We start from the raw sequence: 14694 nt of genomic DNA, 5'->3' as shown, positions 1-14694 counted from the left end.
GCACCCTGGTTGGCACACACCCTGGTCCCCTCTGGTGCCGCGGCATCTGCAGGACTTGGTGGGGACGGACTCTCTTCTAGATTCAGTAACTGGAAGAGGTCCACCTCGCTGTCACCCACAAAATCGTACCAGGGCCTGGGGGAGGATAAAGGCTCTTCCAAGGGGCAATAGGGTGAGAACAACTCTGTGAAATCAGGGTCTGGGGAGAAATTCCCGAAGTTGGGACCCTGAGGTGAGACTGTGGCCATGGATGGATCTGGATCTGGATCTGAAACTGGATCTGGAGCTGGAGCTGGATCTGGATCTGGATCTAGAGCTGGAACTGGAGCTGGATCTGGATCTGAACCTGGATCTGGATCTGGAGCTGGAGCAATTGCAGCAGAGAACGTGCCCTGGACTCCTGGCGCAGGGTCCCAGCAGGCCTGGCTGTAGCTGGAAGCGCTGGGATCTGCTGCTGGGAAGACTTTCCAGGGGTTGTGCGGAGGAAGGTTGCAGAAACCTGGGCCCTTGTGGTGCAGGGTGGCCGTGGAGAGCACAGGGCCTGCTGGGAACACTGGCTCCTTAGGGAACACAGGTGTGGCGGGAAGCACAGGGCTGGCAGGGCGCACAGGGTTCCCCTGGATCACAGGGCCACCACGAGCAGGCGCAGGCGCAGGCGCAGGCGCATGCGCTTGCGCAGGTTGAGTGGCGCAGACTCCCGGTTCCTGGGGCGCAGCGGGGGCTCCCGGGCCTTGCTGCCCGCGCAGTCTCTGCAGCCTGCGGTCTTTGGCCCTGCGGTTCTTGAGCCACACCTGGGAGAGAGGGGACAGGGAACAAGTGTAAGAGGGGAGAATCTCGTCGCACCCACCTGCTCCCAGGGGTGAGGAGGCTCAAGGAAGAAGGGCCGGCCTCACCGTGTCCTTCCGCCCTCAGACCCAACTATTGGCCCTGGGTTGGCCTGGGCTCCCGGGGGAGGCCCAGAGGGCAGGAGAGGCAGCGCTTGGACACCAAATGGGCAAAAAGGGGTGTGCCTGAGAGGGTTCCCGGGTTCCCAGAAGCCCGGAGGTCTGTGGGCGTGACTGGGGAGAACCGAGGGGTACATGGTGTTGGCCAGTTTGTCCCACACAGGGCTGAGGTGGACTCGGGGTCCAGCCCCGACACTACACTGATGACCCAGGGCAGCACTTGGTCCTTCTGGTCTGGTCTCTTCCCCCACCCCCCAACCCGACCCCCTGCATCGTGGGAGGGCATGGATTGGGCCAGTGGGCAGCGGGTAGTGGGAGCGTGTGGGTTGATTCCTGGGGTGGGGGTGGGGTTTGGGGTTGGGGTGGAGGCTGTACCTGCACTTGGTACTCCTGCAGATTCAGCATGGCCGCCAGGGTCTCGCGTTCCCCATAGGTGCCGTAGTGTTTGCCCTCAAAGAATTTCTCCAGAACCAACAACTGTTGTGCGCTGAACACTGTGCGTTTCTGCCGCGTTCTCTTCCTCGGGGTGGTTGGGGATAGCCAGGAGCCTGGCAGAAGGGGAGAACGGGGTTAGAGGAGCTCCAAGGGCTGTCTGCAGCCCACCAGGCCTGGGCCACACCCTTGTGAGCCAGTGGGGCCCGGGTCTGGGGTAGGGGATAGAGATTTCGGATAAGGGCGTGGCATGTGGAGCAGCAGCACTGACCCGGCACCGTCCCGCCCTGGCTACAGACCTCTCTAGGCCTCAGCGTCCCCATCTCCGAAATGGGCCTGTCAACAGCGCCTGCGTTATTATAGCGAGGCCCACAGTCAGGCATGGCGAGGGCCTCAAATTCACCCAGCGCCCCAGGTGGGCTTTCCCTCCCCAGCCTTCACCCAGACGTGTCATTCCATCCCCCAAACCCAATAAGCCTCTCAGAGAAGCTTGCCCTCGTCTGCATGCCCAGGAGCCTCCAGCCCCAGCCACAGGATCCCACCTACGGTTCCCAAGCCCTCAGGGCGGGCCCAAGACTCACCGCTGGGAAACCCGGGTTCTTGCATCCTGGATGCTGCTGGTTCCTCTGCGCTAGAGACTCTGGCCCTCTTGCCTGGGTGTGCCGCCTTAAATAGCTGGTAGGCATTCAGCACCCACCCGACCCGCCCTAAGGGTTCTGCCAGGGACTCTTCTTTACTCTGCGCTCAGGTATGGCGCATTAGTGTGGGTGGGGGAGGGGAGCCGAAATCATTGCTTAGTCCTTTTATTGAGGTGATACTGCACCCACTACTTTTCCTGGGTGTTGGAAGGCCTCAGTGGTCCCACAGCTTTGGTGCTGCGCTCAGGGCGACTCAGTATTTTGTTCTGGCAAAAGAGTCCCTCTAGTCGCCAGCCATTGCCCAGAGTTTGTCTTATCCCTTCCTGGTCCTGGGAACCACACCCCTCCCACTATCCAGCTGCCTTTTCCCAGGTCTTGAGCGCCCACTCCCACTTCTCCAGTCAATTCCCCAAGTTGACCCTAAGCTCCTGGCGTGTGAAGACTTCTGGGGGCTGGCCCTGACTGTGTTTTTGGTGGGGGGCCGGTTTCCCTATGTAATGAAGGGATGATGGGTTGCAGGTAGACAGCCAATTTCTCTTGTGCACGAGTGGCCTGGGTCTGATCTAGGTGTCACTGCTCACTGAGTCCAGCCCCTATGAGCTTTGCAGACCCATAGCAAACTATGGGACTTATTCAGGCAAGTGGGTGACGACTGTTAAAGCCAAAAACACCATTCCATAATAAATACGTTTTCTGAATGCATACTTTAACAAATTCACAAAGTATGTTTCCTTCTTTTTATTTATGTTGACTCATCTGCGTAATGAAAATGAAATAGGTATGAAAGTTTAACTTCACGGAGGAGTTTTCTCTATGTATTTCTGTAGTTTTAAATTTATTCTAAACAGGTCTAGTAAATGCATGCATTCACCAGTTACCAAAAGTAAGCTTAACGCCCACACACGCCTGGAGCGTGGCTTAGGGCGGGGCAACTTCAGCTGGCCCGCCCTAAAGCTGCTGCAGAATGTCACACCTCCGGACAGCAGAACTAATTACCAAACCCAAGGCGGCGTGATCACGTGCTAGTCACGCCCTAAACAAGGTTTAGGGGCAGTGAGTCTTGAATTTAAATATGTAGACTAGAGTTGTAGCTATGGGATATTTACTTTGCCAGGATATTTACTTATGTAGATATGAGATATTTACTTATTAGAGAGTGAGAGGGAGACAAAGAGCTTTTAAAATTTACTTATTTAGATATGGGATATTTACTTATTAGAGAGTGAAAGACAAAGAGAGATTTTGAAATTTTTAAAAATAATGTTGAAAAAATAAAAATAAAAATAACACTGATATAATAGAGTCTCTGTTCATTTAGTTAAAATCAAATCTTGGTTAACAGTGTTTGTATTTTTTTATTTTTTAATGAATGACAACTTTATTTTTTCACTCTAAGGCTGATGGGAAACCATTATGCCCTCTATTAAAGAAAATACATCTCAATTGTATTACAAAGCCACTGTTCTCAAAACTGCCTGGTACTGGCACAAGAACAGACATATGAATGAGTGGAATACAATAGAGAACCCAGAAATCGACCCAAACCACTATGCTCAATTAATATTTGACAAAGGAGGCATGAACATACAATGGAGTCAAGGCAGTCTCTTCAATAAATGGTGTTGGGAAAATTGGACAGATACATGCAAAAAAAATGAAACTAGACCACCAACTTACACCATACACAAAAGTAAATTCAAAATGGACACAGGACTTAAACATAAGACAGAAAACCATAAAAATACTAGAGGAATCCACAGGTAGCGAAATCTCAGACATATGCCGAAGCAATTTCTTCACTGATACCACTCCTAGGGCAATGGAAACTAAAGAGAAAATAAACAAATGGGACTACATCAAAATAAAAAGCTCAGAGGAGAAACCAAGATGGCGACATAGGTAAACACCTGAACTGCTGCCTCGCACAACAACTTCAAAACTACAACTAAAAGACAAAACAGATATCATCCAGAACCACAGGAAGGCTGGGTGAGTGGAAATTCTACAACTAGAAGGAAAGAGAAAAGCACACTGAGACTCAGAGGAGCTGGGGAAGTAAAGGCAGAGGTACGGAGGCATGTGCTCAGAGAGGGCTGGCAACTGAGTACGTGGCTGGGTTTTTCAAGCTGGAGGGAGACAAAAGCTCCCAACTGCTCTGAACTCCAGTTCCTGGCGAGACTCTGAGGACCCAGACTCATACGGGGAGAAACTGGACTGTCTGGCAGCAGGCGGAACTCGAGGATAGCTTTCTCTCAGAGGTGCTTGCAGCGATTACCAAGGGACAATGACACCCGGGCCTCTTAGGGCAGGGCTGATGGGAAGCCATTGCTGTTTGCTCCGCCCTGAGACTTACCCCATCCAAGCTGTGCACAGAGGCTTTTGCATGTGAATGGCCTGGTCCTTTTAAATCTAAACTTACCTATCAAACTGCAGCTGGGTCAGTGAGACCCAGAACATCCAAAAGAAGGCCCAAAGCCCCGCAGCAGCTTGCATTGCTTCGCAGCTGGGCCTCATCTGGGCACCGCCAAAAACCAAAGAAAGAAGAAGAATCTGCAGATATCTCCATAGCTTTTGCTGGGTGGTCTCAGGCAGAGGCTAAATTAGCACCTCCTTGTAGATCCAAGAGCCAGTGTACCCAGGGGTCAGAGTAGGACCATCCAGATTACAACTCCTCAGATCCATAAGGGACACACTCAGGGGGCAGACTCAGTGAGCACCAAAGCCCCACTGAAGCAAGTCTTTTTTTTTTTTATAAATAAATCTTTATTCAGATTATTACAATTATTTCTCCTTTTTCCCCCCATAGCTCCCCTCCACCCATTTCCCACCCCACCTCTGCCCTTACCTCCCCCCCACTGTCCTCATCCATAGGTGTATGATTTTTGTCCATTCTCTTCATGAACCCCCCATACCCCTTTCCCCCTGAGAATTATCAGTCCACTCCCTTTCTATGCCCCTGATTCTATTATATTCACCAGATTATTCTGTTCCTCAGGTTTTTAATTCACTTGATTTTTAGGTTCACTTGTTGATAGATATGTATTTGTTGTTCATAATTTTTCTCTTTACTTTTTTCTTCTTCCTCTTCTTTAAGAATACCTTTCAGCATTTCATATAATACTGGTTTGGTGGTGATGAACTCCTTCAGCTTTTTCTTATCTGTGAAGCTCTTTATCTGCCCTTCAATTCTGAATGATAGCTTTGCTGGGTAGAGTAATCTTGGTTGTAGGTTCTTGCTATTCATCACATTGAAAATTTCTTGCCACTCCCGTCTGGCCTGCATAGTTTCTGTTGAGAAGTCAGCTGACAGTCGTATGGGTGCTCCCTTGTAGGTAATTAACTGTTTTTCTCTTGCTGCTTTTAATATTCTCTCTTTGTCTTTTGCTCTTGGCATTTTAATTATGATGTGTCTTGGTGTGGTCCTCTTTGGATTCCTTTTGTTTGGGGTTCTGTGGGCTTCCTGGACTTGTAAGTCTATTTCTTTCACCAGGTGGGGGAAGTTTTCGGTGATTATTTCTTCAAATAGGTTTTCAGTATCTTGCTCTCTCTCTTCTTCTGGCACCCCCATAATTCTGATGTTGGTACGCTTGAAGTTGTCCCAGAGTCCTCTTACATTATCTTCAACTTTTTGGATTTTTTTTTTTGCTTTTTGCTTTTTCGGTTGAGTGTTTTTTGCTTCTTTGTATTTCAATTCTTTGACTTGATTCTTGTGTTCCTCTATTCTGTTTCTGGGTCTCTGTATAATATTTTTTATTTCAGTCAGTGTATGTTTAATTTCTAGTTGGTCCTTTTTCATATCTTCGAGGGTCTCGTTATATTTATCGGCCTTTTCTAGGATATTCTTAAAAAGCCTGGTTTTTTAAGAATTCATAACCGTGGTTTTGAATTCTATATCCAGTCGTTTGTTTTCCTCCATTTCTTTCGTTTGTGATCTGATTCTTTGACCCCGCATTTTCACTGATTCCCTGAGTTGGTAAGGTAGATATTTGTGCTAGGTTTCCAATATGGCCCAGTGGGTCTGCTTCCCCAGTTAACCTGAGGTGGACACTCTTGGTGCATCCCTTTGTGGACTGTGTGTACAGCCTTGTTGTAATTAAGTCTTTATTGTTGTTGGTATCACTGGGAAGAATTGACCTCCGGGCCAGTTGGCTGTAAGGATCAGCTGTGTCTATGCTGGGAGAAGTTCGGTGCTGGAGACAGCCTTATAGGATTAGACTTGCCAAATTGCAATAGCCTCTGTGCTCAGCTTGGATGGGGTGGAGTCTCAGTCTTGGCTTCCTGTCAGCCTTGCCCTTGCGCGCATGTGCGCTTTCAGTCCTCCGCCTTCCCCAGCTCGAGTCTCCGCCTGAGAGTCCAGACTCCCCCCACAAGAGCGTGGGTCCCCAGGGGCTCGCCTGGAACTGGGGATCACTGCAGTCAGAACTGGGGCTCAGTGCCGTCAGGAGCCTCTGACTCCCTTCCACTAGGGAAAGCCTGTGGCAACTTCCGCAGCCTTTGTGCGTACTGGCACGCGCGCGCGTGCGCACTTTCAGTCCTCCGCCTTCCCCGGCTCCCGAGTCTCCGCCTGAGAGTCCAGACTCCCCCCACAAGAGCGTGGGTCCCCAGGGGCTCGCCTGGAACTGGGGTTCACTGCAGTCAGAACTGGGGCTCAGTGCAGTCAGAATCCTCTGACTCCCTTCCACTAGGGAAAGCCTATGGCAACTTCCGCAGCCTTTGTGCGCACTGGCACGCGCGCGCGTGCGCACTTTCAGTCCTCCGCCTTCCCCGGCTCCCGAGTCTCCGCCCGAGAGTCCAGACTCCCCCCACAAGAGCATGGGTCCCCAGGGGCTCGCCTGGAACTGGGGTTCACTGCAGTCAGAACTGGGGCTCAGTGCAGTCAGGATCCTCTGACTCCCTTCCACTAGAGAAAGCCTGTGGCAACCTCCGCAGCCTTTGTGCGCACTGGCCCGCGTGCACCTTCAGACTTCTGCCTTTCCCAGCTCGAGTCTCCGCCCGAGAGTCCAGACTCCCCCCGTAAGAGCGTGGGTCCCCAGGGGTTCGCCCGGAACTGGGGTTCAGTGCAGTCAGAACTGGGGTTCAGTGCGGTCGGAGGCTTCCTTCCCCCTTCCGCCAGAGAAAGTCAGTCAGGCTCTCAGCCGCCCTTCCTCTCTGCGCGCACAAAGCCCCTTTGCCGTACCTCCAATTCTCTGTGAGGTTTTCTCTTTCCTTCTAGTTGTAGAATTTTCACTCAGCCAGCTTTCCTGTGGTTCTGGATGGTGTCCGTTCTGTCTTTTAGTTGTAGTTTTGAAATTGTTGTGCGAGGCAGCAGTTTAGGTGTTTACCTATGCCGCCATCTTGGTTTCTCCCACTGAAGCAAGTCTTGCCTCATAAGGGTGTCTCCAACACAGAAGTTCTCCCATTGTAGACACAGCTGATCCTCACAGCCACTTGGCCTGGAGGTCAATTCCTCCCAGTGATACCAACAACAATCAAGGCTTAACTACAACAAGACTGTGCACACAGCCCGCAAAGGGGTGCAACAAGAGTATCCACCTCAGGTAACTGGGGAGGCTGAGCCAACAGCCCTATAGGACACTTAGCACACAAAGCCACTCTATGAACTCAGGGAAGCAGCCAAAATGCAGAGACAAAGAAACAGATCACAAATGAAAGAAATGAAGGAAAACAAATGACTGGATATAGAGTTCAAACCCACGGTTATAAGGTTTTTCAAGAATTTCCTAGAAAAGGCTGATAAATTTAGTGAGACCCTTGAGGATATGAAAAAGGACCAACTAAAAATTAAGCATACACTGACTAAAATAAAAAATAATATACAGAGATCCAACAGCAGACTAGAGGATCACAAGAATCAAGTCAAAGAAGCAAAAAACACCCAACCGGAAAAGCAAAAAGAAAAAAGATTCCAAAAATATGAAGATAGTGTAAGGAGCCTCTGGGACAACTTCAAGCATACCAACATCCGAATTATGGGGGTGCCAGAAGAAGAGAGAGAGCAAGATACTGAAAACCTATTTGAGGAAATAATGACTGAAAACTTCCCACACCTGGTGAAAGAAATAGACTTACAAGTCCAGGGAGCACACAGAACCCCAAACAAAAGGAATCCAAAGAGGACCACACCAAGACACATCATAATTAAAATGCCAAGAGCAAAAGACAAAGAGAGGATATTAAAAGCAGCAAGAGAAAAACAGTTAGTTACCTACAAGGGAGCACCCATATGATTGTAAGCTGATTTATCAACAGAAACTATGCAGGCCAGACAGGAGTGGCAAAAAATATTCAAAGTGATGAATAGCCAGAACCTACAACTCTACCCAGCAAAGCTATCATTCAGAATTGAAGGTCAGATAAAGAGCTTCACAGATAAGAAAAAGCTAAAGGAGTTCATCACCGCCAAACCAGTATTATATGAAATGCTGAAAGGTATTCTTTAAGAAGAGGAAGAAGAAGAAGAAAAAGGTAAAGATAAAAAGTGAATCTAAAAATCAAGTGAATAAAAAATCTGATGACCAGAATCAACTGGTGAATATAATAGAAACAGGGGCATAGAAAGGGGTTGGACTGACAATCCTAGGGGGAAAAGGGGTGTGGGGGGTGCGGGAAGAGACTGGACAAAAATCGTACACCTATGGATGAGGACAGTGGGGGGTAGGGGTAAGGCCAGAGGGTGGGGTGGGAACCAGGTGGCGAGGAGCTATGGGGGGAAAAAGAGGAACAATTGTAATAATCTGAACAATAAAGATTTATTAAAATTTTAAAAATAAATAAATTAATTAAAAAATTATTTAAAAATCACATGCATATAAGCATAACCAATGGATACAAGACACTGGGGGGAGGGGGCAGGTAAAGGCATGTACTGGGGGGTAGGGGAGGCCGGGGGGAGGTCAATGGGGAAAAAAAAAAAGGAGACATATGTACTACTATTTGTAATACTTCAAACAATTTAAAAAAATAAAATAAAATTTAAAAAATTATTAAAAATAAATAGTTGGCATGCATTAAATTTAAACAAAAAAAATCAAAATTGAATAAAACATAAAATAAAACAAAAAGCGCAGCAAAGGAAACCATCAACAAAACAATAAGAAAGCCCACTGCACGGGAGAACATATTTGCAAATGATATCACCGATAAGGGTTTAATCCCCAACATTTACAGGGAACACATACAACTTAACAAAAGGAAGATAAAGAACCCAATTCAAAAATGGGCAATGGACCTAAATAGACACTTTTCGAAAGAAGACAGAAGGAAGGCCAAGAGACATATGAAAACCTGCTCAAAGTCACTAATCATCTGAGAGATGCAAATCAAAACAACAATACAGTACCATCTCACACCTGTCAGAATGGCTATCATCAACAAACAAATGACAAGTGCTGGCGAGGATGCGGAGAAAAAGGAACCCTCGTGCACTGCTGGTGGGAATGCAGACTGGTGCAGCCACTGTGGAGAACAGTATGGAGTTTCCCTCAAAAAACTAAAAATGGAACTCCCATTTGACCCAGTGATTCCACTTCTAGGAATATATCCCAAGAAACTAGAAACACGAATCAGAAAGGATATATGCACCCCTATGTTCATAGCAGCACAATTCACCATAGCTAAGATTTGTAAATAGCCTAAGTGCCCATCAGCAGATGAGTGGATTAAAAACCTGTGGAACATCTACACAATAGAATACTATGCTGCTATAAAAAGAAAGGAATTCTTACCATTTGCAACAACATGGATGGAGCTGGAGAGCATTATGCTAAGTGAAATAATCCAGGCAGAGAAAGATAAATATCAAATGATCTCACTCATTTATGGAAAATAATGAACAACATAAACAGATTAACAAAAACAGATCCAGATCCAGAGAAACATTGATCAGAACAGAACGTCAAACCTCGGGGAAGGTAGGGGAGGGGAGGGGTAAGGGGGAGAGATCAACCAACGGACTTGTATGCATGCATATAAGCCTAACCAATGGACACAGACAACTGGGGGGTAAGGGCATGAATGGGGGTTGGGGGGGGGTAATGGGGAAATAAGGACACATGTAATACCTTAATTAATAAAGAAATTAAAAAAAACTATGCTAACTATATTTACTGATTTAATACTAAGTAATAATGAATAACTTGAAAATATCCGGCATGCATGTTGAATCTCAGTACAGTTGATTCAAAATCAAGTACACATGTTACATGCCTCAAGGCTACATTACAAAGTATCCTAGTCATCATCATCATCTTCACATTTGCTTTTCAATGTGTCTGTTGATTCACTGGCATTATTTTGTGGTGACACCATGTTAGGGCTAATAAGAATGTATTTGGACCCAATCCATGATGGATTAATCAGAACATTCTGACCTGCTGATGTTGCAGGAATTGATGCTTTTACAGCTGGGGACCGTGAAGTGTAAACCTTTGCCCTGTGAGGGACATTGGAGTCCCTACTTCAGTTGAAACTGACATGGTTTGTGGGGTTGGTGTGCCAAGTGTGGGAGTACTTGGTCTGCTGGTGACTAAACCAACACTTAACTATAGAACTGGTATTCTTCCTGCAGAAGTAGGGGCTTTTTTTTTTTTTTTTTTTTTTTTTTTTTGTAATATTAAGACTTAAGTCACTCTAACCGGTTTGGCTCAGTGGATAGAGCGTCGGCCTGCGGACTGAAGGGTCCCAGGTTTGATTCTGGTCAAGGGCATGTACCTGGGTTGCGGGCACATCCCAAGTAGGGGGCGTGCAGGAGGCAGCTGATCGATGTCTCTCTCTCATGGATGTTTCTAACTTTCTATCCCTCTCTCTTCCTCTCTGTAAAAAATCAATAAAATATATTTAAAAAAATAAAAAAATAAAGAAACTTGGTCCATAAAGTGCTTAAAAAAAAAAAAGACTTAAGTCTATAGTTTGGAGAGGTCAAGCAATAGCTATGAGGTGGCATTCTAGGGCTTGAATATGGCTTGATCAATGGAAGTGGGGTTTGGTTTCCTTGACTTGCAATATCTAATAAAAGCTCTCTTGGGGGCGGAGAGCTAAAAGACTGGTCAGCAGACACTGGTTTGCCAATCGCATATCATCTGCACCAGCAGTAGCTTTCTTGGCATTGCTTGAATACATGTTTGCATCATCTAAATTGTGGTCACATATCAGAAGGCAAACTCCACCACCTGATTTATAACTCTGGGCTCCTATTCTGTAATCCCCATATCCTTCAGGGTTTGTGCTATCATCTGTGCATCTTCCGGCATGCTCTTGGAAGAAGCCATCTTGCCAGACTCCATGATATCCGGTGATGAGACTTCTCCAGCTAAATCACCTACATTAACGTATTTCAGTCCCGATCCTGAAGCAAGTTCTTTGCCTCATGTGGTTTTTCCAACCTCTGGTGACCCATGAGCAGGATGTTCAGAAGCATTTTTTCCATGTGTCTCCTGGCCATTTGTATGTCCTCTTTGGAGAAATGTCTATGCAAGCCTTCTTTCCATTCTTTAATTGGATTGTTTGCCTTCTTTTTGTTGAGTTGTATGAGTACTTTATATATTTTGGAAATTAACTCCTTATCACATATATCATTGGCAAATATGTTCTCATTCAGTGGGTTCCCTTTTCAATTTGAGCTTGGTTTCTTTTGCTGTGCAGAAGCTTTTTATTCTGAGGAAGTCCCATTTGTTTATTTTCTCCTTAGTTTCCTTTGCCCGAGGAGACGTATCTATAAACATATTGCTACATGATATGTCTGAGATTTTGCTGCCTATGTTTTCTTCAAAGATTTTTTTGGATTCATGCCTTGCATTTATCCATCTTTAGTTTAGTCTTGTATATGGTGTATGTTGGTGGTCTATTTTCATCTTCTTGCATTGTCTGTCCAGTTTTCCCAGTACCATTTGTTGAAGAGACTGTCTTTACTCCATTGTAGGCTTTCGCCTCCTTTTTCATATGTTAATTGACTATAATGGTGTCGGTCAATTTCTGGGGTCTCTGTTCTGATCCATTGGTCTATATGCCTGTTCTTGTGCCAGTATCAGGCTGTTTTGGTTATAATGGCTTTGTAGTATAGTTTTATATCCGGTATTGTGATCCCTCCTACTTCATTCTTTCTCTAGATTGCTACAGCTATTCGTGGTCTTTTATGGTTCCATATACATTTTTTGAGTATATATTCTAGCTCTGTGAAGTATGCCATTGGTATTTTAATAGGGATTGTGTTGAATCTGTAGATTGCTTTCGGTATTATAGACAGTGTAATGATGTTAATTCTTCCAATCCATGAACATGGTATACACTTCCATTTTTTTGTATCTTCCTCTATTTCTTTTTTCAATGTCATATAGTTTTCCAAGTTCAGGTGTTTTACCTCCTTGGTTAAGTTTATTCCTAGGTATTTATTTTTCTGTTGCAATGGTAAATGGGATTGTTTGTTTAGTTTCTTAGTGGGGGTTCATGATTGGTGTATAAAAATGCCATCAATTTGTGGGTGTTGATTTTGTATCATGCTACCTTGCCGAATTCATTTATTAAGTCTAGTTGTTTCCTAGTGGAGTCTTTAGGGATCTCTATGTGATGTCATCTATGAATAATGATACTTTTATTTCCTCCTTTCCAATTTGGATGCCTTTTATCTCTTCTTTTTGTCTGATTGCTGTGGCTAGGATTTCCAGTACTATGTTGAATAAGAGTGGTGAAAGCAGATATCCTTGTCTTGTTCCTGGTCTTTGGAGTTATGGTTTCTGTGGTGGGACTCAAGCTGATGTTTCTGACTAATTAGATCATGCAAAGACTCTAAGCCTTCAGAGAACCACCTCTGCCTGCAGCCTGATTGGATTCAGTCTGGAGTATCCTCAGGCAAGTGTCCACAGGTAAGCTGAGAGGTTTTCCAATAGGGTGGGACAATTTCTTCTGTCCGGAGGCAAATTGTTATGCTCAGTCTCTTAATGAGTCTCTGAAACTCCACAGTGTGGGGCAAAGCATTTCCAAAGGGGTGGGTCAACTGCCTTCCCCCCAGGCAAAAATGGCAGGATAGCAAAAGTTTTCCTAAGAAATATGACCTCCCCAACCTGAGGGAATGACTCGACACAGGAACCTGGTGTGTCTGCCTTCTGTGCCCTAACTCCAGATCTTCCATTACTGGCTTATGTTTATACAGCCCCAGTGCACTCTGCCCTCCCTCTACCAGAGCCAAAAGTGAGTGGTTGCACTCAAAATGCTGTGTGTGGGCCCTTCAAGAGGATGCTTGCATTTCCAGCTGTCTCTCCCTGGCTGACAGCAACCCTGCTGTTTTTCAAGGCCAGGTGTATATCATCACCTTTCTCTATTGTGGTGCTCTCTGCTCAGGGGCCCAGCACAGGATTAGACCCCAGAGTTCTCAGAGGAAATGAATACAGTACAACCCCCCGCCCCTCCACACACACACACAGCTTAGATATTTCCCCGGAACTTCAGCTGCTGTCTGTGTGAGCCTGGCCAGCCCTTTCCCACTTCCACCCTTCTATCAGTCGTTATGTGGTCTCCACTTTCTGTCCATGGATATCAGGGTTCTCTCCAGCTAGTCCTCAGTTGTTTTTTCAGGCTGGTTATTCTGTATGTTAGTTGTAATCCCAGTTTGGTCCTGGAAGCACTCTGTGAGCTGCCATTTACACTGCTACCATTTTTAATCTCCCCAGATCTGTTTATTAATTTTAGAAACAGAGGGAGAGAGAGAGAGAGAGAGAGAGAGAGAGAGAGAGAGAGAGAGAGAGAAAGAGAGAATAAAAAAAAACATTGATTGGTTGCTTCCTGTACCCACTCAGATCAAGCATTGAAGCTGCAACATGTGCATATACCCTGACTGGGAATCAAACCTGCCACCTTTCAGTGTTAAGGACAAACTGAGCCACTGGTCTGGAGCTGTAAATAGTATTATTTTTAAGATATCCTTTTCTTATTCCTCATTTCCTTTATATAAAAATACAATTAATATTCACTTATTGATTTTGCATCCTGGGACCTTGCAAAATTCATTTATTACTTGTAGTAGTTTGTGTATGTGTATATTCCACATGGTTTTTTGCATGTGACTGCAAGCATTAGAGTTTTAAGTTCTCAACAATACTGTTTTTTAATGGTAAAAAAAACAACAACCCACACAAAACCCTCACTGCCCTGGAAGAAATGCAAACATTGGACAGGAAATGAATACAGTACAAAACTTACATTTTCTTCCCACCCTGCTTCACAGAGCCAGGAGGGAGGTGGAGAGCTGAGTGGAGTCAAAGAAAACAAAAAATGGAGGGATTAAAAATTATTTTGGCCCTGGCTGTTACCTCAGTGGTTTAGAACTTGTTCTGTCTGATTCACCAAGGTCAGGCATTCCAACCCTGCTCAGGGCACATAAAATAATCAACCAATGAATACATACTTAATAAGTGGAAGTACAAATCTCTCTCTCTCTCTCTCTCTCTCTCTCTCTCTCTCTCTCTTCCTCTATCAAATCAATAAAAACAATTTTTTGAAAGTAAAACATTTTATTTAAGAAAAAGGCAGCTGGGCCCTGACCGGTTTGGCTCAGTGGATAGAGCGTCAGCCTGCGGACTGAAGGGTCCCAGGTTCGATTCCAGTCAAGGGCATGTACCTTGGTTGCGGGCACATCCTCAGTAGGGGGTGTGCAGGAGGCAGCTGATCGATGTTTCTCTCTTATAGATGTT

General features: G+C 45.8%; 1 pseudogene across 1 annotated transcript; it reads right to left on the bottom strand.

Annotated features, from left to right (window-relative positions):
- Positions 1–10243: 10243 nt before the first annotated feature.
- LOC308235632 (transcription initiation factor TFIID subunit 9-like) lies at positions 10244–11295 on the bottom strand (annotated as a pseudogene). Its single transcript has 2 exons — positions 10909–11295; positions 10244–10606 (listed from the first exon to the last, which is right to left on the bottom strand). The product of its transcript is annotated as a transcription initiation factor TFIID subunit 9-like (transcript).
- Between the last annotated feature and the right edge of the window lie 3399 nt (positions 11296–14694).

This window comes from Plecotus auritus, assembly GCF_963455305.1.
Source record: "Plecotus auritus genome assembly, chromosome: 10".
Taxonomy (NCBI): Eukaryota; Metazoa; Chordata; class Mammalia; order Chiroptera; family Vespertilionidae; genus Plecotus; species Plecotus auritus.
This window is presented reverse-complemented; position numbering and strand designations above follow the sequence as displayed.